Here is a 25,910-nt window from a genome sequence, read left to right on the forward strand (position 1 = left end):
TACCATTCTACCTTTCTTCTCTTCAGAGCGAATGGGTACCAGGCAGCAGCTAGTCTAATTTGTTAATTAGCGTAGATCTCAATTCCAAAAACAACAAGGAATGTTCACTTTTTTACATTTCGTATCTATTGCTACAATTTTATTTCCTGCTCTTTTTCATTTTTCACAACCTTTCCGTCGTTTTGTATACGGAGATAATTATGACCTTGGTGTAATTATTTATGAAGTTATCTGAAATTTTACAGCTGGAAAGAACCAGTGAAAGAGATGAGAAGATGCCCTTCAATCGGAGCCGAGCTCTGCTACCTTTCGAGTCCATCTGTTGTTAATTGGCTCTGTTGCAGATTTCCAGCCGCCTACAATGTCATCTCGCCATAATTGTTTGAAATGACATGTATGCTCATCTTTTATTGCTTGTGTATTTGAACAATTATTCGGATTTCTGCGTTGTTCAGTAACGCTTGTGTTTCGTTTTTTTTGCAGATTGTGAGAGCAAGGAATGGCTGCTTCTGATTCTCAGGATTTCATCTTCAAATGGTTGCCGGATTTGCACGCATCCTCTCCAGATAGGCACTGTTCCTATCCCTGCAGAACTTCTGAACCACTGGGCGCGTCATAACGTGGCGTAACCTCTCCTCCCTCGTTGACCCGAGCGCCCTTCGAATAGCACTTCCTCCAGGCATCTTATATATAACGAAGGGTCACCTGTTTGCATTGGGTTGCTTTAAATTGCCTGCAGCTCAACAATGATACGAGAGGGATATACAATTCTGAATAAATGTACTGTGAATATTGAGAGCCTGTTCACAGTTTAATAAAATAGCCAGTAGTTGAACCTTCCATTCCCGTGCGTGTGCCAGGAGGCACTGAATGCATGTATCGAAGTCAAAAAAACTTTTTTTTTTCTCAATCATTTCGCTGCCTGTTTTTAAATGCGCTGCTGTTTCTTGCGAGTAAAAATATTTATTGCACTGGTTGCCACAGAAAGATCGGAATGAGAGGTTTAAATGTGCCCTCCTTACACTTTCAAATAGAAAAATTTAGTTTCGTAATTATAAACGATAAACTGCTCCACGGCTTGTAAATGCCTACGAAATACCCAGGTTTAATATAGGACATGAATGGAAGAGCCATTTAAATGACAATATAGGAAATTCACGGTTTTCCCAACCTTGGAATGCCAATGGATTAGGAAGGCCGTCATAATTGGGCTATGAATAGAAGCGCCAGTAGTAAACGCATATTGGTAGCGCCATAGTGGATTAACGCTGGACCAGTGAAAGAAAGAAACGATGGTCCAATGTAGGAAAAAGTAGTAATTTCGTCGACAGCCAACGTAGGGCTGATATTGGAACACCGGTTTTCCAACATTGGACCACCGATGGTCCAATAGTGGCGTGCTGCTTGGGGTGTTCTCACGGTTTTTTGTATAGTTCAGTTTGGATGCTGACTCAAGTAATCAGTTTTGCGGAAAATAAGGTCCACATTTCTGTTATAAAAATAACTAACTGATTATGTTCCTAATACTTTTCCCCGGGGTGCGCTAAATAATAGACTTTCCACATTTTTCTCTTCTATGCTTATATCAAATGCAGAATGCTGAGCTACGGATTGTGAGAATTTGGGGCGGTTATTACTGCTCTAACGGTGGAGTTTTCACTTGAGTATTTGATGCGATGACTTGAAAAAAACTGCAGAAAGACTTGCATTATGTCTTCGCACTAGGCGTAGCTTATTGTTCCTGAAATGTGGAGGATAAGGAAGGAATGAATTAAATAGAACTGAAATCACCCGATAAGAATCGCAGTAAAAAGTTCTTTTTTCGTCTGCATTACGTTATACTTTATAAACTAAGGCTTGTGAAAAAAGTCAATTTGCGCCACGGTAGTCGGGCAAGGTGGTCGATATAAGGAAGTATAACATGGACAAAATTGAGCATGCAGTAAAAAACGGGGGAAGCCTTAAAGCGGTAAAGAAGAAATTGGGCATAGGCAAAAACCAGATGTATGCGATAATGGACAAGGCGGGCAACGTCTTCACTAATATGGGAAAGATAGTCAAAGTAGCCGAGGAGTTCTATACAGATCTCTACAGTAGCCAAAGTAGTCAGGACCGTAATGATATTGGCGGTAGGGAAAAACAGTCAGACGTTCCACCAGTGACGAAGGATGAGGTCAAGAAAGCACTAGAAACTATGAAAAGGGGGAAATCAGCTGGAGAGGATCAGATAACTACAGATTTGCTGAAGGACGGGGGGATATCGTGCTAGAAAAACTGGCCACCCTGTATATGCAGTGCCTGGTGTCATCGACTGTACCGGAACCGTGGAAGAACGCAAACATTATCCTCATTCACAAGAAAGGGGACTCTAAGGACCTTAAAAATTACAGACCAATCAGCTTACAGTCTGTTACGTATAAGGTATTTACTAAGGTAATCACTCATAGAATCAGGACAACCTTAGACTGCAATCAAGCAAAGGATCAAGCAGGGTTTCGGAAACGGTACTCTACTATCGATCATATCCATATCATCAATCCGGTGATAGAAAAATGCTCGGAATATAACCAGCCCTTATACATAGCATTCATTGATTACGAAAAAGCATTTGACTCAATTGAAACCTCGGCGGTGATGCAGGCATTGCGAAATCAGGGGGTAGACGAGCCGTACGTGAAAGTGCTGGAAGATATATATAGTGGCTGCACAGCAACCATAGTTCTGCATAAAGAAAGTAACAAAATTCCCATAAAGAAAGGTGTTAGGCAAGGAGACACAATTTCCCCAGTACTATTCACAGCTTGTTTAGAGGAAGTATTCAGAGACTTGGAATGGGAGCAGTTAGGGATAAGGGTAGATGGTGAATACCTCAGTAATCTGCGATTTGCTGATGACATTGCCTTGCTAAGCAACTCGGGGGATGAACTGCAACTAATGATTGATGATCTGGACAGAAAAAGTAGAAAGGTAGGCTTGAAAATCAATATGCAGAAGACTAAAGTAATGTTCAACAGCCTCGGGAAGGAACAGCAGTTTACATTAGGTAGCGAAATACTGGAAGTAGTAGGCGAATATGTCTACTTAGGACAGGTAGTAACCGCAGATCCGGACCATGAAAAGGAAATAACAAGAAGAATAACATTGGGATGGAGCGCATTTGGCAAGCACTCGCAGATTATGACTAGCAGCTTACCGGTATCGCTCAAGAGGAAAGTATACAACAGTTGCATCTTGCCTGTACTCACCTATGGGGCTGAAACGTGGAGGCTAACCAAGAGAGTTCTACTTAAGTTGAGGACAACCCAGAGGGCTATGGTAAGAAAAATGGTAGGGGTAACATTAAGAGATAGAAAGCGTGCAGAGTGGGTCAGAGAAATAACTCAAGTTACCGACATTCTAGTGGAAATTAAGAAGAAGAAATGGACATGGGCAGGATATGTAATGCGAAGAGAGGATAACCGATGGTCGCTGAGGGTAACAAACTGGATTCAAAGGGAAGGAAAGCGTAGCAGGGGGCGGCAGAAAGTTAGGTGGGCGGATGAGATTAAGAAGTTCGCAGGGGTCAAGTGGATGCAGCTAGCACAGAACCGGGTTAAGTGGAGAAATATGGGAGAGGCCTTCGCCCTGCAGTGGGTATAATCAGGCTGATGATGATGATGATGAGTTGGGCTTCTTGATGTGCCATAACGCAGAAAATAGAGACTGTATCTTTTTAAATATGGGGTGGCAGTATAGGAGTAGAACATTGTGAAGAGGCCTCGGATATAACAACTATTGTATTTACGTTATATGTGTAAGGTTTATTCTTGTTAATAATGGATAATATGAGCCACGAGACATATTTTTCTGAATTCACAGCGACAACAAAAATATCTGTAATACAGGCCCATATAAGCATGATGCCTCAGTGAGACACTATTTCATTGAAAGTGAATATTTCATGTACAGACTGAAACAGTTGCAGTGAGAATTTTCGCTTCTGTGCATCAATCAGATTGCTTGAAAACACAAAGTATATTCAATTAAAGTAGCCTCTCTAAGTGTCTGTTCACTGAGACTGTGATCTAGACCAACGTCTGCCTTTGAAATAAAGGAAGAGGAATAAGTAAAGATGAAGAGCAATGATGCCTTTACGTAGCGTCAGGGAACAGAATAATCCTTTTAGCTCCAGCACGGATTCGATCAATTCCCTTCACGGCAGTCAAATTGTCATTTATTGTATTCCCTGAGTTTATATACGGGGTCAGGGTGTTTACCACTACTGTGTTCTCATACTACAGCATAACAAATATAGCCTCGACCTATACGTACTCCTTTATAAACGCAGTGACTTCAAGCTGCCACCATCCACACAACGTACACTCTGTTTCAGAAAGTTCCTGCAGCTTTAGGGTAGTTTGCAAATAAGACCAGCAGACGAGGAGTCCCTGCTTAGCCCATGCAGCGTCGGATCTCTTGGGGAACTAGAAGCTCAAGAGTAAGGCTTTTAGGCGTAGATTTTCACGTGGCAGTGTCAGATGTTCCTTTGGTGGGAAGCACACGACTTCGCCTATCTCCTCTGCAACGCGACAATAAGAATTCGCTTCTCCGCGTAAGATGTGCAATCACTCGCTTACAAATCACTTCTGCCATCTAAACTCCAATAAGCATCTTTCACATGAAACCAGCACAATACTATTTACATAAACTGTCTGGATGTCATCCAAACTCACCCTACGAGATTCGTCCATTGTTCTTATCGTTATGACTTCAGAGTTTCTGCTTTAAAAGCTGAATCTGAGCTGTAGCCTGATTCTGCACTTCGTCACATACTCATTACTCTATTACATTTGCTACAGGTAATTATCCCTATCTCTTACTCGTGCTAATTACATCATGCCATCATCGTACAATTCTCTCCGCACCAGCCACACGCTTTATGTTGTAGCGCACGTGCCGGATGTCACGATTACTCTGTATCGTCTCTTGCTGTGTATAAACTTTGTTTTATATGTTACTTCTGTCTACGACCCTTACTTTGGCTTGAAACCGACGAATGCTGGCATCCAAATGGCAACACCCTTCTGTCACTACAAGGTGATACACTTCCGGCTGAGCTTGCCAAGCAAGTCGAGGGCATCTGCTTTGCGACCGAAACAGCTACCCCCTCACTTTAAGGGTGTCTGGGAGTGTCGCATCGTTAATAACCTCTGATTATTAATGGGTGACACCGGAACTGTTACTTTTTCAGCATCACTTAAGCTAAATGTTTAAACAGGTTTCCCCTACATATCGCTGACACCATCTCTCCACTACATTTGATAATATCATTTAAGATTTTCAACTTTTTCTGCTCATCCCTACTGAAAATATTGTGCGAGGCTCTGCGTGATTATCTGTGCGTGGTTATCGACCCGCACAGCGCGAGTTTGTGCGTGCGAGGATGTGCGATTCGAGGATGTGCGAGCGAGAATGTGCGAGCGAGAATGTGCGAGCGAGAATGTGCGAGCGAGAATGTGCGAGCGAGAATGTGCGAGCGAGAATGTGCGAGCGAGAATGTGCGAGCGAGAATGTGCGAGCGAGAATGTGCGAGCGAGAATGTGCGAGTGAGAATGTGCGAGCGAGGATGTGCGATGTGTGCACGGTGGGAGAACGTGCAACGTGTTCACGGCGCGAAGGCGTGCACACTGTGAAGATTTTTGTACCCGTGTGTGTGTGGCAAAATTTGTGCATAGCTATCAACATTCAGAGTGCATGGATGTGGGCACTCACTTAAGGCCCCAATATAGTCCGACGTAACGCGCACGCGCACGTCGCCCTCCGCGACGTTACGTCGGCGAAAAACCGAAGTCTATAGTCCAACGTCACGGCGTGATGGACGTAGCGAGCGCGAGCCGACGCGGCCCAACGTCGCTGACGCGCAAACAGAATCTCGCCTATTTCTCGCCGACCGCCTCAGCCGCGTCGGCCATCCATCCCAGCATTCCTCACGCGCAGTGAAGATGGCGGCTTGCATGTAGACAGAGACTGCGTTATAACCACGCGCGCATTTCAGACACTGTTGCGGAAAAGCTGCTAGAAGGAATTCGAGGGCAGCCCTGCGTTAATGATACCAAGCGGATTGACTATACACAGACGTTCAAAGGAAAGAAAAATGCCTGGGATGCAAACTGTCAGTAGTGCGGCTGGGCACAGCTGTGAGTTCTTCGCTGCGGTGTGTGTACCATGCTCGTTCTAATGCATTGCTCTAGAAGGTGTAACGATGGTGTTGTTTCACTTATCTGCAGTACATTCATTGGAAGAATACCAAAAACTGCGGAAGCGGCTTCGCATAGAGTTGTGACCGGTACACGCCGTAATCGAAGGCCGTACTCGATTTGGCCTCACGGAACGTCAGCGGCTCAACAACCAGGGAATTCGCGAAATTTATGGAATTCTACAGGAGCTGCAGCCAGCCGAGAATGTGATCCTCATTACTGTGTATTCTCTAACTCCTCTGTAATCGTACATACACTTAAATTTTGATTAGTTTTCAGTAAAACACGCACGTACACAATCATCGTTCCGTCTGTAGCCGTCGTCGACGCGGGCTCAGGCCGTTGCTGGGCTGGACGTCTCCACGGCTGCCTGTAAATGCTTTGTGCCATTTGAACATTCGCAGTAAACACATCGCGTCATTGCCTTCATCACAATAGTAATTAGTGCCTTGATAGGCTGCAGCCAGGTCCCTGTAGGTGCCCTATCGTCTGCTCGAAAATGCACCCCAAAAATGTACCAGCCCTCGAGGGCGTCTTGTGCGCATGCGCGCCGCGGCATCGGGCACACCAGCCGCGCCATCCTGTATAAGCGGCAGTTTTTTGATGCGCCCGTCATGGCCGACGTGCCGTGGCTGACGTCGCAGACTTAGCCAGTTGCGTCGAAAACGTCGGACTATATTAGGGCCTTTAGTGCAAGAAATGAGTGCACTCTGAAGGTGCAAGACATTAGTCTGATCTCAAACGATGAGACATTCGGCATGGAAATGCTACCATGCTATGGTGATACTCTGCATGGTTGCAAGGCTCCTACATCACACCTCATGTTTGTGTTGTGCATAATACTAATATGCCAGCTTTAGGCCTTGTGCAAGGCCTCAATCAGTTTCTGCTACAGTTATGACACAAAATGTTTTGCAGAAATGATGCTCTCCATGAGATGAGTCTCAAGTGCAAAGAATACAAGCTTCCAAAAGATACATGTGGTCACCTGGATTGGCTTTATTGGCTGATACAGTGTGGTCACAAAACATCTGCTTTCGGTCCACCAGGTTCGAGCTTGGATGCAGGTTTCCTTCTTCAGCTGCTCTTGGCCTGTTGGATTCGAGCTTGGATACAGGTTTTCGCTGTGCGACATCTGCAAAATGCAAAAAAAAAAGCAGGACTATATTCCAAAATCCGAAAATTCAGCTGTCTTTACAAAACATTCTGAGAAAGGGGTAATTAGGTGCTCTATTTTTAATTGATAACAATTCAAAAAGTTTCGATTCTGAACTACAGAAATATGACGAACTGACACAAGAATACAGGCGTTCAGCATCAGTCCATCACAAAATCTAATACCTTAGTCGAACAGATATTTCAAGGGTCTTTGAACCATATCCTATCAATCAAAGACATCTGAGCACTGCTTCATGGAAAGCTACAATAACTAGAGTGAACAGAGCAGTCCAGAACTGGAGTCTGGACTTTGAGAAATAGAAGTGTGCATTCTAGATATGGCTTAGCACACAGAGCTAGGAATAAAACCTAACCTGAAATGAAAGATTATGCAATTCTACATATATGGTCATAGAAGAAAAACAAAATTGCACACAGAACAGTACGGAAAGTATATCATCATTGCAACTTGTACAAAAACAGTTGATAACACATCTTCAAAAGTGCACGAGTATTACTTGAACCCAGCAGCGAATTATCAATGGCAATAGCGGGGTACAAGAGCTTAGTGAGATGATGGAATCTTTCAATGGTGATCGAGAATGCCATGTAGAAGTGGCACAACTCTCCCCAAGTTTACTAAAAGCTTGGTTAGGATTCATGACGGCCCCTCAGCCTTCCTTCCAATAAGGTCGAGAAATACCCTAACCACCCGAGGCAGTGGAAACAGTGCATAGGGATCAGGTTAACTGATATTCACAAACATGCCTTGACTAAGACCTTTACTCCAAGCGGTCCTCGAGGCCCTTTTTTTTTTTTTTGAAATGAAGCTCCACTTGAATTGCTCCTCGAGTGCATGAGAAAACAGAGCATCTATAAGTGGCAATGACACTACTATGGGGACACCTAGACTTCCACTTGCAAACATGGGGCATCGCAGCTTTCACACACTGTGCAGACTTCGTTCTACTGCATACCAAGCCTTTCATGAAAGTGGATACAATAAGGATTCACAGACCCACTCTCTGAAGCATTGGCTCCGAGAACCTCAATCTGACGCAAAAATACTGAAACATCGTTTCAAGTACGACCAAGAAAAGCCTCCTAAGTTTCTGCGGCTGACGTTGAGCATGGATAACTATCGTCAGTTGCAGATTTCAATGCTGTAGTTGATCATCGCATTATGCTACTGTGGTGTAAACACATTTCAAGTCATCACCAGATACCTTAGCAACATTTCAGAGCACGCCGAGTGCCAAGTTGCAGAAAGCATTTGATGGCTAACAGGAAATGAAACATGTGCAGTGGTTTCTGTGAACCAATGTGGACAGTGGTGCAATCGTGGGGAATGTCATATTGTAAATAGGAAGACAGCGTGGTACCGGAGGTGCAGTTGTGCCATGGAACACCTGTGCTGCACACATCAATGGCTTTCTGATTGCCTCAAATATACTTGTATGTCTAGATGCAGTGCTGAAGGGGGGGGGGGGTCAATTCTGTCTTTTTAGCTGTGGAGAGATATTTGCAGTTGGTGGAAGGCATGGCTTTTCAAGTGCGCTTAAAATTAAAGCTCCTAGCTTGCTTGGAAACAGAAGCGGCATTTGCTTCTGGAAAGACAAATTTGTTGGCTTGGGTGCATGCGCTATAACATGCTTCTTTGAACCTCACATGTGCTCAACGCTCGCCGCTGAGCACTCAGAGGGCAAATATGCAACTAGGTCACTAGAGTTTACAGCAGTTCGAGCAGTTCTCAATGCCTAAATCCTGTTCTACATCAGCCATATGTCACTGGCAGTGAATGTTGATAGATGTGAATTGTTTTCAGCCATTTTTCACAGCTGACTTGTTCATGCAGTCTGCAAAACATATTTTACTAGGCTGTGACTTTTTTTTTAACGTCCAAAAGCGACTCAGGCTATGAGAAATGCTGTAGTGGAGGACTGCAGAAATTTCAACCACCTGGAGTTCTTTAACGTGCACTGATGTCGCACCGCACATGGGCGCCTTGCTTTTAGTCTCCATCGAAAAGCGGCCGCCACAGCCTACTAGCCTGTGACTCTTGAGGCAGCTTGTCGATGCTGTTCACAAGGACTTGGCATTAGAAAATGAGCATGTTACACGTAGTGGCATGCACTTTCCGGGCCAAATTTTGGCCTTATGGCCCATTCGGTTGGGGGGACGAGAGCAGAGGTGCCGAGCAGTACAGAGAAGTACAGGAGCACGCCGAGCGAGGGTGTAATTTTCCTCCCACGGGAACGCTCTCTGCGTGTCGAGAGCAGTACGCCACGACCATTGTGACCGCACTTCCCTCCCCAGCATTCTCCGCCTACCCGCAGTAGCAGCAGTTGCAACCCGAGAAGCAAACACTCCATGTAGAACTGCTTTGCATGCCTTTGTTCTCACAGCGCGGCGATCTGCCTCCTTTGGCCCTTTCGATGCCAGCAGTGACTCTCAAACCTGAGCAATGCTTTGCAGCCACCATTTAGAGCGTCACCGACTTGAGAAAAGAAAAAAGATGGTGCGGATACACCGCTTTATGTCATGTGACTTCCTCTACACTCGCTTTAGATGAGGGAGCAGCCGGGAGTGCATTCAGGTGCTCTCAGCAAAGGAAAAGACCTCCTCCTCTACCATTGGAAGCCAGTGATTCTACTCCTGCTCTACCACTGGAGGGCACCCACTTGTCTGAGAGCACTTTCGAAGTGCTCTCGAGGGCGCCTGCTCTCCCGCTCGAATTCGCCATTAGTCTTGCCCCGTATGCCACTTGTGCTGTCTGGAGTGGAGAAATATTTCTGAAGGGTAAGTCGGAAGAAATGCTGAAAAGCATTCAGGAATTTGAACTGAACCTTAAGTAGAGAAAAGACTTTTTTCTGCACTTTATGGAGCTGAGGTAGCGTCGAGTGGAGACATGTTTTTGAATTTGGCCACAAGGGTAAAATTTGAATTAACTATTCCACATGCAAAACACTCATGTCCTAATGTCAAGTCCTCTGAACATTCAGAAGCAAACTCGATATTCACAGGCTGCATGAAAAGGCAGCTGTGAAAAACAGCTGAAAACGCTTAATGTTAGGCAAAATGTCGCTGCTGCTGTGATATTGTTCATGTAGATCATGACATATGCATTGAGAAATGCTGTGAAATTTAGTGACCAAATTTGTTTATTAAGATTTGATTTGAAGTTGCTGCTACACTTGATCTTTAAGCTTGCAGGGCTCAGGGGAGAGGGAAGAAAATATGCGTGCTTCTTCGCTACATATACACCCAAACCAACAAATTCAACTCGCTGATTTCAGTTTCCAAACAAAGCTTGGAGCCACAATGGTCACTGCACTTGAAAAGCCATGCCTTCTGCCTACCGTGAATATGTCTCCACAGAACAAGTGAACCAACCGCTTTGACAGCACCGTGTGTCCATAGAGTACATGGTACCCTGATGTGACAAGCAAGCCATTGATGCCTGTAGCACAGATGTTGACATTGTTCACAAGGCTCAATCGCGCTACTAGTGGCCCCAGCTTCCTTTACACGTACTTCTTCATCATCATCATCAGCCTGATTATATCCACTGCAGGGCGAAGGCCTCACCCATATTTCTCCACTTAACCCGGTTCTGTGCTAGCTGCGTCCACTTGACCCCTGCGAACTTCTTAATCTCATCCGCCCACCTAACTTTCTGCCGCCCCCTGCTACGCTTTCTTTCCCTTGGAATCCAGTTTGTTACCCTCAGCGACCATCAGTTATCCTCTCTTCGCACTACATGTCCTGCCCATGTCCATTTCTTCTTCTTAATTTCTACTAGAATGTCGGTAACTTGAGTTATTTCTCTGACCCACTCTGCACGCTTTCTATCTCTTAATGTTACCCCTACCATTTTTCGTTCCATAGCCCTCTGGGTTGTCCTCAACTTAAGTAGAACTCTCTTGGTTAGCCTCCACATTTCAGCCCCATAGGTGAGTACAGGCAAGATGCAACTGTTGTATACTTTCCTCTTGAGCGATACCGGTAAGCTGCTAGTAATAATCTGAGAGTGCTTGTCAAATGCACTCCATCCCAATCTTATTCTTCTTATTTTTTCCTTTTCGTGGTCCGGATCTGCGGTTACTACCTGTCCTAAGTAGACATATTCGCCTACTACTTCCAGTATTTCGCTACCTAATGTAAACTGCTGTTCCTTCCCGAGGCTGTTGAACATTACCTTAGTCTTCTGCATACTGATTTTCAACACGTACTTGCTAAGACCAAAAATGGGAAGACTGCAAAAATGGGGGGGGGGGAGGAGGCAGCATTTGTGTACAAAAGGGGGAGGCGGCTGCTACTTTCAGGCAGTGTCTGATGCGTCCTAATATAAACATCCTAAGCATAAAAACATGCAGCAGCAAGCATGCAATGCATGTCTAAAGGTGTGCGTCCGTCGAGATATCTGCAGGCCGCCACCAAATGTTCTCACTACGTCTCTATAGCCAGCGCAAAACTGATCTGCATGCCCACCACCAGTTTTCTCTCAGTACCATCGGAGCGCTGTTTAAATTTTTTAATGCAAAACCATAACTAGCCCATTTACACGTAATTTCATCCGTGACCGTCGTTGGCTGCGTTGGTTCCGAAAAAAAAAGAGCAATCACGCCATTGCTGAGCATAGAGCAGCTTAGTAACATAAGGCATGCGGCTGAGCTCAATAAGAAGGATCAGATAACATGACATTTGGGCAAAGCCTTTAACCTCAAGTACACTGAGTGGCTGCCCTTAGCTGAGATCGAAAGCAAAGCCAGCACAGCATCTATATCTACTGTGGCTGCATTAGCTGTGCATCACTGCCTACAAGAAGCGCAGTACACCAACTGTTTTCGCAGCCAGCGACACCTACTCTTGCTCGGCTAAAGTCTGTTTTGATTGATTTCCTGCTTAGCCAATGATGCCGATGGTGCTAGTGTGGCCTCTGATGGAGATGCTTGAAATTATAATGCGGCTGCTGATTCCTCGGTGCTGGTTCCGCAAAAGCCATTCTTTGCAGGCAGAAGCCCCTTATCGGAAGATTTAGGGCAGTGATCGTGCAATCAGAAAGTTTGGTCAAACATCTGAAGTCTTCTAAAAAGTCGGAAGGGTTGGCTGCAGGTATGTATGCAACATGCCTTCCCCACAAGTGTGTCCTTGTCTGTGGAAGCCACCAAGCAGAGCAAACTTACTATTAGTCCTCAAATTTGTACCGTAGCTCTGCACTAAGTAGGTTCTGAAACACTGCTCATATACTTAAAATGTGCAGCACCACAGAAGTATGTGATGATCAACTACAGCACTGGAGTTAGTGATAGACCATGATTATGCCTACTTGGTGTCAGAAGCTGGGATGTCAGGAGGAATACCAAAGCCATACCCAGAAAAAATAATGTGCTAGAAGTTCTAAGTTAACCAGGTTTGACCTGGGCTGTCACTCAGCCAATGCTTCAGAGAACAGATCTGTGCATACTCACTGTATCCACTTTAGTAAAAAGCTTGTAAACCCGCAGAACAAAGCCCACAGAGAGAACAAATGATAAGATGTCAAGTGTTTACAAGTTGAGTGCCAGTCTATGAGCCCTCAAGGTCACATAACTGCCAATAAATGAAAAGCAGGCATTCAGGGCTACGTGGAGTTGAAGTCAATGTATTCTTATGAAGTCAAGATTTCCTGTCACTATACTCAATCTCACAAGGTGTCTGCTGCACCTGGCCCATTCGAGATCATATAGATTATAGTAGGTAATTGTGCTCTTAGGTGCCTCTCACCCCTTGAATTGGCCAGGGAGAAAGTAGGAGCACAATGACCTACTTGGACCCTTTGCAAAACTCAATGCGTCACCTATATTACATAGCAAAATCTTGGTGGGAGAATATTTTTGCACATCTTGGGTGCACAGTCACGTGATACATGGGTGATGTAGCCTATATGTCACATACACATGTCTCCTAGATTTTTTTTTTTTACAGAGGCATGCTGCTTAGTCAAAAGACGCGATGCGCGGGAGTGTAGTGCACACCGATTCTGTGCGTTTGCAATTTTTTGTTTTCGTTCTGTTTCTTCCGATAGTTTGGTGGAACGGCTGGTATGCAATGCGATGCGGGATTCTGGACTCGTGAGTCTGTTTTTTCACAGCATGTCACCGGGATGGTGCGTTTGCTTTCTGCAGTCTAAAAAAAAATGTGCAAGAGTACTTGCCGTGTGCGGGGCTGCATATATATTGAGTACCAGAGTGAGAGTTATTTGCACACACGCATGCCCATACGTGCCCATACACATGCAGTTTTGTAGTGGCGCAAAAAAAAAGTAATTCTGTCAAGACAGAGCATCTTCTAAAGGGCACGTAAACTTTGACGTTTGGATTAAGCAATGGAATCATACAAGATGTTTCACATAAGGTTTGCTTTATGGGGTTTAACGCCCCAAAGCGACTCAGGCTTGTATCACATGGGGGGCTTAACTCAAGGTACAAAACCAGCCCATGTGCGGACACAGAAGCAGTCAAACCTTCGGTGCTACAAAAAAAAAGCAAGCATGCACACTGCTCTGTGCTTTGCCGAGGCAGCTCCAAGCCATCACTCACTCGAAACCGTGCTGCCTGCGTTGGCCAGCCTGCCCCCCCCCCCCCTCGATTCATTCATTTTTTCCGCACTGCTAAATAAAAAAAAAGAAAGCATGCATGCTGCTGTGCGTCTAGCTCGCAGGACAGCTAGACTCCCCTCCCATTACCTCCACTCCCCCTTCCCACCCGCCACTCATTTTAAAGGACCAACATCCCAGCACCCTTGCGTCCTTCCCGCACAGACCAGGCAACCCTTTTCTCACTCTCTCCCAGTAGAATGAAAAAAAAAGCCCATGCAGGACATGCAGGAGTGACATAGCCACGTCACTTTTGTTTCAATGAGGTTTGGGTTGCTTTGACCTGAGCAGCAGTATAGGGAGCGCTCAAGATTTGATTGCTTCTGTGCGCAGCACGTTAGAGCACAGGGCTCGATCGGCCACCCTTGTACCTTAAGTTAAACCCGTTGTGTGAAACGATAGTGCCGGAAAATTGTTGGTTCATAAGCTAAGCCACATCTTTTATGAATTTACAACTTAACTTCAAACACCAACGTTTATGTGCCCTTAGAAGATGCTCTCAGTCTTGACAGTTATTTCTTTTCTGCCACTGCAAAACAGCATGTGTGTGGCGTGCGTGTGTGCAAGTAACTCATGCACTAGCCTTGCATGTTTTCATTACAATGAGGAAAACAAATGCACAATCCCTGCAGCGCACTGTGAAGAAGAACACTCTTGACTCCGTGTCCTTGCATTGCTCGAATACCACCAACGCCACTAAACCACCGGAAGAAAAAGAATGAAAGCTAAGCAAAAGATAGCAAATGCACAGAATCGGCGCTCACTCTAAATTCCCTTGCATCATGCTTTTTGACTGAGCAGCGCTTCTCTCTCAAGGAAAAAAAGAATACAAACTCCACAAGATATGTGTACGTAACACATAGGCTATGTCACTGATGTATCACATGATTGTGCACTGAAGACATGCAAAAATATCCTCCCAATTCCCTTTGGGGCAGAGGGTGCAATGCTGAATATTTCTGTATCAAACCTCATGTTATGCACGAATCTGACGAGAAGCATGCCTTTACTACTGAAAACCAGAAGGGCGGAAGTGGGGGGGGGGGGGGTTATGAATTTTGTTACTGAGTGGAGCAGGTAATGGATGTGGTCATTGTCACAAGAAATGTCTCCTGGCAGCCACCTATTTCTGCCCCCAAAACAGGTTTGGTCGCCACAGTGAAGGGGTTTGCGCTGAGCAGAGAAGCATTGCAGAAATATTCTGCCAGAAAAACCCCATACTTCATTCATGGTCTATGATTACATATGGCATAGTATTATCAATAACACTCCCCTGTTTTCTCTTTTCACTTTACATACAAATTATATTCGCACTCAGTTTAGCTACCAAAAAAGTGCAGGGGGGCCTTTTAGAGAGGAAATTTGTCAGAGCTGATTTATAAGAAAGCAGCCATCAACGGGTCTAGTTGAAGACAGGAAGACCAGAAAAATAACCCTCCAGAAAGGTCTTCAAGGAGTTCCAATTTGAGAAAAATTTATTCACAGTAGTTTTGCATAAATGTGTGAAATTTAGAAAAACAAAGACAAACATGCTGAAAAAAAAGAAAAATTAAATAGGGACAAGAGAGGTGGCAACTGCGAAAAAGAGAGCCACCTGTAACCGTGGTCTAGACGCATGCCAGGCTGTCACTTTGGGTTTATATTATATAGGCTCATGCTCTCTTCGAATGTTCCCTCTGAAGTGCACTTTTAGTTTTCATGTAGGCTTGCTTTTAGAGAAAAACCATGCAATTTTTTTGAGAATTTTAAGCAGCAAATAATTTCAGGAGTTCCAAAGCTCCTTGAAATAGTTCCTGAAAACCAAGCGTACTCAATGATATCAAAGACCTGTGTAAACCACACTCCATGATCATCATATTGAAGGGAATGGCTTACCAGCCCAGCCTCTGGGGCCTGTGCCCAATAAAGTATGGATGCATCATGTAGAACTTATGAAATCAGCTGGTAATGACATCTGTTTCAAAACTTCTGGCTTTTCCTATCTTAAAGTAAGCTCGCATTTTCAGTAAGTAGCACTTTAGTGGATAGAATGCAGTAATTTATAATAAAAGACAGCTTCAGCTTGTCCTCAATGTCCTTTTATTACTCTAAAGCTGAACATGAGCTATGAGAGACATCAAGAAGGAGGGCTCTGGGTTAATTTCCAGAGCCCTCTTCCACAAAAGTTCTTCAAGCTATGCAGTGGCACCAAATGTGGGCAGGCAAATTTGCATTTTGCCTATATCAACAGGCCACAGGCACCATTCCACTCCGCATTCTCAAACTCAACAGCCAAATGTCAGAGCCAATAAGCAACGGCAGCAAGCAAAGAAAACACTGAAGAAACCTAAATGTCAAAATAAACATGAGGGGTCACAAATGCAGTAGTGGGTTAGGCAAATAAAAAACTACACATACTGAAAGATGTCTTCAGTACTTACATCAATGTCCTGCTTCTTGCCCACCACAGCACAGCACAATTCCGGCAAAGGGTATAGAGCTTGAAGGAGCCATTGCTTACGAAGCCACATGGAACTTGCTGCAAGGTAAAAAGTACCATGACCCAAGAAATTAGTAAAAACGTAATATAGTGCAACACGTACATGCAGAGGCTTTGTGAGCAAGAAATAAAGGCACAGAGTAGGAACACCACAATACTGTTTTTTTTTCTTGAAATGATGCACGACATGCTGGTGCAGGTCACTGCATGATATTTGCCTCTGCCTACTAAATAATCTTAAATTATTATTTTTTTAATTCAAAATTTCACTTTGGGATTCAATTAGTGGAAGGGCGATTGCCTACAATGCCAGAGAAGAAACAATGTTGACATCACCCGAGGCATACCAACAGTGAAATAAAATAACTCCTTTCACTCCATCTCGTCGCCAGCCTGGCAAAAGAGCAAGTCAGGCATCACAGTGCCCCTAGTTACAAATAAAAAAGCATTTACTTGACCTTAACTGCAAGTGCATTTTAACAGCCTATCCATAATCCACCAGTTCCCACTAGGTTCGAGATCAGACAAGCCCTCCCTTTCTTTATGCTTTACATCGAGCGAGCACCTTAATTGGTACTGCAGGGCCTAATACATGCCTGCAACTACAATACTACTTTTCTAAGAGATGTGGAACTTCATTAAAATTCATTTTATGACCGAAGTAGCAAAGATTGTATTTTATCTTGAAAGAAGCAGCAAGAAAAAACAAGGGTATGAAAGGAGACAATACGGGCACTAGCTTACAACTAATGTTTATTGAAGCACACATGAAATATATAGAGAAGACGAGCAACAACGCAAACCACTCAATCACTGATAAGCAAAAAGCAAGACATGAATCACTAAAATTTAAGAACAGTTCCCTATCTAGATAACCCAACTCACTGCATGGTAACATGATGGATGGCTCACTAACACATTCATTACCTAGTTGTAAAATATGTCTAGCTTCAATGATTTCTCAGCTGATTTGCAATGGATGACAGCCAGAATGTGCACTGCAGAAAGAAACTGAAAGCAACCAGTGCATTCTTACAATGCACAGCCAAGTTGACCTCTACCTATATCTACTCAAATGGAACCGTTCGGAAGTTTTAGTGATTCATGTTTTGCTGTCTGCTTATTGGTGATTGAGCGGTTTGCAGTGTTGCTTGGCATTATATATTTCTTATTTGCATCAATAAACATTAGTTGCGAGTTAGCATCTGCTTGCTTCTTTTCACGTCCTTGTTTTTTCGTGCTGCTACTTTCAAGATGACACCTTACCAACTCACCCAAATTACATCCTTATGATTGTATTTTAGTCAGTGAAATTTTACTTCATGTGACACTAATCAACACACATGACCACGTTTCATGGAACTTAAAGCCAATCAATGAGAGCCTCATCATAAAGCATGAAAGTTGGCTCAGATATGCAGCTCTCCATGCCAACACAGCTTGCACAGACATGATTTTCTGTGGTAAACAAAACACTGGGCTGCTGCAAGGGCGGTACAGAGCAAGCAGAGAGTGCTCTGACACTGAGAAGAAATGTGGCATTGAATCTTGCTGTACATGGAGGCAATGTTTTGGGGCTATGCAGCCGAGTCTAGGTACGAAAGAAAAGGAGAAAAGTTTCTGTCCCCTTGCCGTGAAGAGTGGTTTGCTCACTATTTGGGCTAGGAGTGTACTGGGCTGAAGTGAAGGGAGGAAGTTGGAGAGTTAATGCAAGGTCACTAGGGCTGAAGTAACCCACTCTACATGGCAAGGGGAAAGAGGTATGTTGCCTCTTCCTTTCTGCCTAACTTCAGCTGCATAGCCACAGTTATCCCCGAGTATAGTGATGAGCTACCGTGATCAAGACTTGTAGAACTGAAAACTGAAAGTAACAAAGGGGTATGGCATGATTAAAATATCTATGGTGTCCAGGTGAATAGCACGCTGCACTCCAGGGTTGCTGACTGCGCATTTACTTATTTTATATTAAAAAAAAAACAGTAGTTAGTGAACCATAAATATAATACTTCTGCTATTATCAAGATTCCACAGCTCTGTAAACTGCATGAAGAAAGTGAAACTCAATAGCTTGCACTGACAACTCACCAGGCACCCACTGGTGAAATAAAAGTGGAGCAAAATGTCATCTGCATTCACCACATTCATCATGAAGGTATTGCAGACACTAAGCATAGCTCACCATCATAGCACTTCTGATATCATATCCAAGCCATCTATAAAGCTACCTAGCTTGTTACATGAACATATCAACAGATGACTCTTCAATGGTCATATGACTGACCAAATTCTCATGAAAAAAAAGATGTTTATGACTAAATCAGCACTTTTCTCAGAGTTCACTGCATGGGAGTGAGTTCGTCAACTGCTAGTGTTTCAGAAAAAGGGGTCATCAAACTGTAAGTAACCTGAGTTGAGTTGCAAAAAACAAAATTTCGGAGAGTGGTGAGGAGCAGACTTTGTGGCATTACGAAGGTCATCTACTAACGCTAACAGTAGGCAACCTTGATTTGATGACAGGGTTCAACATGCCAAAGAAACTTAGACAATAAGGGTCAGCAATAGTAGGTAGCTCTGGATAATTTTGACTATCTGCACTTCTTCAATGTGCACTGACACTGTACAGCACATGGGGACTTAGCGTTTTGCTACCACCGAAATGTAACCACCCCGGCTCAGACCGAGTCCGCGTCACCCAGCTCACTAGTCAAATACCCTAAACACTGAAACCACCACAGTGGGGTGCAGGCAGCCTTGAAGAGGGTTACATTTGCAGGCATGTTTTGTACAAGCCAAGCTTATATAAGCCGGGTATGGCCAAGCTGCGGCTAATGAGTAGCATGAGGCTCCTTGCAAAGTGCAGATACCGACAGCTTGGCACCTGTCCACCACCCACCATTTGCAGTATTTCTGCCTCTACAGCCAGCTTCTCTGTTCTTTCTCCTTTAAGTTCCAAGCCACCTATTGTTTAGAATTCTTTTGAACAATGAAACAATATGCCACCCTTATGGACATACATCTAACAGAGCTGCTCACGACTGTAACCATGCTCATTCGAGAATTTCAATATGCTTGCTTTACAAATGGGGCAGTAGAGGCATATTAACAATCGTGGCATGAGTTCTTCACTGTGACCACCAGCTTTGTTAAATGAAAAAAAAAAAAGTCATTATCATTTACTTTGCTCTTTGTAAAATGTTGCCTTTTTAGTCAAGAGTTCTCATTAAAGGTATGGCAGCAGTTGCGTAGGCCCATAGCTAAAGAGCTCTCTGACATATGCCCGCATTCTATTAGCTTGCTCGTATATTGAACTGAGCCTTAGCAAGCTTCGCGGTGATGCAAAGAGATGTTTGCCCATGCTAACATCTTGGCATTTCCATAATGGCGCAGATCAGTGTCTTCACTCTACTTGTGCTATGAGCATTCCTGTCATTAGCACATATTGAAAGTAAAAAGGATGACAGCAGGCAATGCGACATATGCCAGCAGAGACACGTTCACCTGCTTTTCCTCTGCACATACAGTGAATTACAATCCCAGAAGTAAAGTGGTGTGCCTGCTCCGCAAAAGAGCACCTGCATCCAGTACAGATTGTGTCCCCATTGCGTTTGAAACTCATGCCAGCGCAAGTAGGTGGTGCCCATGAACTGACAGAAGAATTGCGTGTTATTCTGTGTGCTAGCCCGTGCTTCGTCTACACGTGCCAGCTGTTTTTAAACCTGTAATAGGTCTGCATTTCTCCCGCTGCTTCTTGGGATGGCATTGACATCAACAGTTTATGCCATTCTTTCGTATAGCCGAGTGCGGGCAAGCAGGGTAAAATTTCTTTGGCACTATTCTCTAATAAAAGGAAGTCGCAGTTCACCATTTTCACTGTTTCACAGTTCAGGAATGGCTTTAAGATCATGAATAGCACATAAAGATGATTTCCGCACAAAATCTTCTAGTCACACTCCGAGCTGAGGTCTTTAAAAAAGATTATTGCATAATACTGCTACTCTTAGACTTGCTGTCCTCAAGAGTAAGCACTAGTTCATGACAGCAATTTGCATTCATAGCAGTGGCAAGTAATAATCATCTATTATGGAGCACAGAGGGCACAGTCAGCACAGCAGAGCATGCTACTGGAAATAGAAGGTGCAGCTGAACAAATACTCAAGCAAACTTCTAGCCGGTTCTGTTGATTTCGGAAGAGCAATCCACTGCTCCAGGGACCGATCTTGGCTCAGCAATCGCTCCCCATCTGCATTGGGAAGATGGGACCTGTGTTCCGGATCTGCATTTGGAATACAGTTACTCCAAAAAGAGCAGAAAATAATGTTCTGTAAGTCACTAAACCCTGTGATTGGAATTGACTATTAGTAAAGTTTGTCATCTATCACCTCGACCTGCTCATAATTTAAGTAGCATTATAAAAGTCTGCGATTCTGCAGGAACCTCTGATCTCACACCACGAATTCAGTGCCCATAGCAGGCACAACGCGCATCTAGAGATGCCAGGTAATGTAACTCGAAAGAAATGTTATGCTAACTCTTCTTTACCTACTAAGAGAGCAAACAGTATTTCTGTCATCGAACCTTCTTTTAAACACTATTTCATGGCAATGGCAAAAGGTATTTCGAGTCAACTGGATGTCTAACCTAGTACAGTGGCGATGAACGAGCCCCTGAGCCTGCCATGTGCCAAGGCGTAAATGCACTTCACTGCAATGTACGAGTAAACAAGTGGAAGGCTGGAAGCTTGAACAATCTGTTTCCAGTAAACAGTGACATTTGGGTGGTTAGGTTGGAATACCAAGCAAGCACTCTGCCCATAGCTTTATCTACTAGATTTCCTCTCAAAGGTATAACCAGCAAACAATGTCTGCAACTTAAGCCAGGAGTACAATCCCAGCATGTTCTGAATGTTCTGAAGACTTCGATCATCACATTTACTTTTTAATCATGCCAGTCACCTCAACATCAAATCAAAGCAATATATGTGGCAGCTTATGGAACCCTCGCACATACAAAACACACCGAGAAATGCAAGCCAGTCAGTCTAAAGGCAGCATATTGTTCATGGCCTTCACAGGGCCACCAAGTTTGCTCCCTGACCACCCTATGAACATGCAGTGTTTGCACCCCAAATCGGGTTACAGAAAATGTGGCGGCTCTTTAAATGAAATAGGAGCAGTGCACCAAGAAAGGCAAAAGTTCGTCTCTAGCTCCCATTATGTCAACTGAAGAATGTGCAGAGTCAGACAAGAAATATGGATTTCTGAAAACATGTATTCTGTACAGAAATATGAGTGATATCTAGGAATCTAGGAAGATAGTGGTACCAGTGCAGTAAGCAGTCTGCCCCTTGTGCATCATGGAGGGCCAATGCTCTCGAACTTCCAAACCTTTTATCATGCCAAAACATGCTCAACCGATCAATTATGAATTGTGAAAGGCTACACACTCTAAAGTGGAAACAGTTCCATGCAAAAAAAGTAAAAAGAAGCCAAATGCAGAATGTGATGTGTTTGTTCAAACAATGTCTGGAAGTGCATGTGGCAACCAAGCAATTCATAAATGTGGTAGCCATTCATAATCTAGATCCAGACACAACACTAATTCCATATCAACATCTACCGTTGCTTCTACAAAACATGCATAAATTTAAACAAAAACACCACAACTGAATGATACTTTAAGCAAAGGCTTGCTTTGCTTGGAATTCTGCATGCACTCTTCATTTTGAAACTTGCATGAATTTCATATTCTCACATCTGTGATGAATCAGTGGTATACTGAGTACAGAAAAACTGCACATTTTGATTCACATTTCATATTAGAGAAGATGAAAATGGGGCATCTCAACACTAAGATTTTTTTTCGCTTCATTTGTAAATAATTAAACAAGAAAATCAATACTATTGGTACTGTTGAATGCATAATTACCTTTACACCTTACTGACATTTCTGGACTGAAGGTCTGAGTTTGGTGTCTGTCATTTATATGCGCTTAGTAGTTTTTGGGGATTACTTCAGTCACGACCAAAGTATGAAAAAGAAAATATCAAGCCCAATACAGGCGAAAAAATTCAAAATAGCTCAAAACTTTTTTTTTCCCCTTCTGCTACCCAAGGCTCGACAATGGAGTTTAAGTACGGTTGCTGCTGAATCATACTGCCGTCGCATGTTCGCCGGCTCCATATCTCGTCATCCGCAATATTTATGGAACATAAGAATAATGATCTAGCCCTGTTGTAACGCAGGTAGGTTTTACCACTTATTCAATCCGTGTAGTTGCAACTGCACAAGCGCCGGATCTTCAACTGCAGCGCAACATAAGGCCCGGGTCGAGGCACTTGGAACTGGCCCATTCTAAATTCTTGCCGAAGGCTGAATTGCAGTAGGCGCCAGCATCGTGCACCCCGCAATGGTCTTACGAGTGATGATTTGTACGGCATATTCTACTCTGAGCGTGCAGCCCCTGGCACTAACTGTCTCTTTTCCTAGACACTGCAAACGCATTCACCCTTCCCTCGTCAAAAGCAAACTACCGTATGTTATAATGACATGCGCGTCTTGATGTTTACGAACTAGCGCTCTGTTGGCATGCATCATCAGTTCTGCGCAAAGTTTTTAGGAGAATGTACAGGGAAGATGGAAATTAACTTACCTCCGAGATGTCAAATGTATGCCGAGTGGTGGCCGCCCTCCAATAGTCCCGTCGTCAGCGTAGTGTTTGCAGTGAGAGCGCACAAAGGAAACGCACTACCTGTCGGGCACGCGAGCACACTTTTTGCACAGGTATGCACACAACCTTACCACGCTTCTGCACATCACACGAGCTATTTTGTTGCGCTCTGTGCCTCGTATATCTCGAAATAAAGAGCCGCCAGCAGCAAGGCCCCCAACAACACACAAGAGAAAAAGGCGCGACGCCACCAACTCATAATGGCTACGGCTAGCACTTCGATCCGCTTCGGCTGCCTCATCTCGTTTCGACTTGTTTCGGTTTCGGAAGTCGCTGACCTAACGACTTTGCTGCTCGCCGAACAGTGGCAAGCACGATGTCGGGCGTCTACGCGCTAACGCTGCATGTTTGTCGTGTATACGCGCCTCTAGTTTGTACATTCAAAAATTAGCAGTGCTAGCGAAAGACCACCGTGAGTTTCGCTTCTTTTCTCGCGATGCTGGACAAACTGCGTGCTTTGCTTGTCATGGACGTTAGGTTGACCGCGGTCTGTGGTTCGGCGAATCGGAGCTTTGGCCCAAATTCATTGCCAAGTTCCTTGCGAAAACTCCTGTTCATAAACAGTTACAGTGGCAATTGTTTGTTTGCTAATATTGAAAGACTATACGGCGTTTTACAGATCAAGTGATTTGTTTGGAAACAGAAGATGCTGAATTAATTGTGCTCGCTCATAAAAAACAGTGGGCGAGCCCAATTCGGCTCGCCCGCTGTTCCTTTATGGGTGCCACATCTATGGCTGTCAGCTCGAACTGGTCACCTGAGAGCGATAATTTCTTGTGTGATATGTGCCTCAATACTTCACTGTTTAACTCTTAAATGGTGACGAAATTTTTGAATGCCTGTAGCTTATAGCAAAAGCAAGGACAGTGGGGTGAAAGCCTGAACTCTCAATCAGGAAAGATATGCGATATGCAAAAATAGCTTACCGGTCAAGCTTCAAGTGAAGGCAGTGTGGGGTGTTTGCACGCTCTTTACTTCAATTAAGAAACTGACCATACAAATATTTCAACTTATCTCTGTGGCCTACAGCATACAGTAAAGAAGCTAAAGCAATCAAGCTGCTCTTTCCATGTAGCATAATGATTATGCACTGCTGGTGGAAACTGCACAACATATATTCGTGGAGTTGCACATGCAGCTTTCCTCAATGCCTCTCGCGTGACGCAGCCTACAGTTACACTGAAAAATATGCCAAATAAAATACATTTCCTTGCAATATGATGATTCAGCATATATGTGTATAGTGTGCATAGCTTCAAGATGCAACACATACTGTTGGTATCGCCTCTCATAAAGTACTAGGATTTGTGTATCTCTTCATTAGTCTAAGATCACCGATTCAATCCTTTCTTTTTTTTCTTTTTATTTGACATTGAGACGGACAACATTTGCAAGTGTCATTACGCAGTAGAAAGCTTCAATTCAGAGTAGTGCAGTTCAGCAAATTTTTGCTATAGTCTCAGGAAACTTAAAAATGGTGTATATAGGTGTAGATGTGCAAGTCAAAGCTCAAAAGGCTGTAGGAGCTGTTTTGCTCAGCCTATCCTTGTGCTGAAAAAGAGAGTCAGGCTGGTTGGTTATAATGAGTCGATTAAGTGAACAGTGCTCTAAGATAGTAAGGGAGATAAAGAAGCAGAATTGTTGTCATCTTCTCTCCCATCCCATCTGTTAGTGCTGTTCAGTCGTTTGAGAATTGTCTTTTTTGTGGTCTTTACAAGTGAATATGAGCTCGTGAAGTTTAGTACTGGAGTTGGCTTTCACATTTCTGCTATCACATTTACTTTTCCTTCTACAGATGAAACTACAAGCCAGTTCTTCATACAAACTTGTGATGCCTAATGGTGGTAATAGTGTGCAGTTATAGTGAGTTGTCTCCATTCATATGCAAAACACAATGTAAGGGAGATTTTGATCGCCAGTTTGACCGTCATCTGCTTGGCAGGCAACACATCAATGTTGTGCACACAGCCTTTGTCGTGCATCTATGGCTGCGTCCAACTTTCAGAAACGAACGGTTGAAAGAGAAGCAAATGATGCTATTAGATCTAGTTGAAGTATCTCGCTTTTGACATTGCTTTACAGTAAGCTTGATATGTCGAGTAGTTGTTGCTCAGCGTGCATGTTGTCATATAAAGATTTCTTCATAATGAATGGAAGCAAGCACTTTTCTACTAATGTTGAAAATGTGCTGCAAGCCAAGACCAAAATTGTAAAATATGAAAAAGTGTACCTGTCGCAAATAATCATGAAGTAATCATTATATGAAAGCTCTAACTTTGACCTCTTTCATATTGGAAGGACCTACACAGTCTCAACGACTAATTTTTTAGCATGCAAGCATGTACATGGCCACGTAGTTTGCATGCTCTCTTAGAGCATCTGTTCACGCACTGGCTCCATGTGCTTCTACAAGCTCGCACAAATACGTGACCAGCTCATTCTCATTCAATCTTGCACAGTGGCTGTGCGTGCTTCTGTGAGCTCGCTCATGGGCTCATTCAAACTCACAAGAACTTGTACAATCTCATGCGTTCCTGCACAGTGGCTCTACGTGCTCTCATAAATCCACGTTTAATCTACCAAGAACTCACATATTCTTATACATTCTCATTCGCTCTCACACTTTCTTGTACAGCTCACATACAATTTTTTCAGTAGGGATGCCATAGTAGC

The 25,910-nt window shown here is 43.8% G+C and overlaps 1 long non-coding RNA gene across 3 annotated transcripts; it reads right to left on the reverse strand.

Annotated features, from left to right (window-relative positions):
* Positions 1 to 7,211: 7,211 nt before the first annotated feature.
* Positions 7,212 to 23,434, reverse strand: LOC146188611 (uncharacterized). 3 transcript variants are annotated; one of them, XR_014707566.1, is made up of 4 exons: positions 23,160 to 23,434; positions 20,663 to 20,803; positions 16,452 to 16,549; positions 7,212 to 7,371 (listed from the first exon to the last, which is right to left on the reverse strand). It is a non-coding gene; the product is annotated as an uncharacterized LOC146188611 (long non-coding RNA). The 3 variants fall into 3 exon arrangements; XR_014707565.1 differs by having other exon boundaries at positions 20,663 to 20,750; positions 23,160 to 23,431; XR_014707564.1 differs by having other exon boundaries at positions 20,663 to 20,783; positions 23,160 to 23,431.
* Between the last annotated feature and the right edge of the window lie 2,476 nt (positions 23,435 to 25,910).

The sequence above is a fragment of the Amblyomma maculatum genome, chromosome 5 (genome assembly GCF_055883805.1).
Source record: "Amblyomma maculatum isolate TAMU_Amacu chromosome 5, ASM5588380v1, whole genome shotgun sequence".
Taxonomy (NCBI): Eukaryota; Metazoa; Arthropoda; class Arachnida; order Ixodida; family Ixodidae; genus Amblyomma; species Amblyomma maculatum.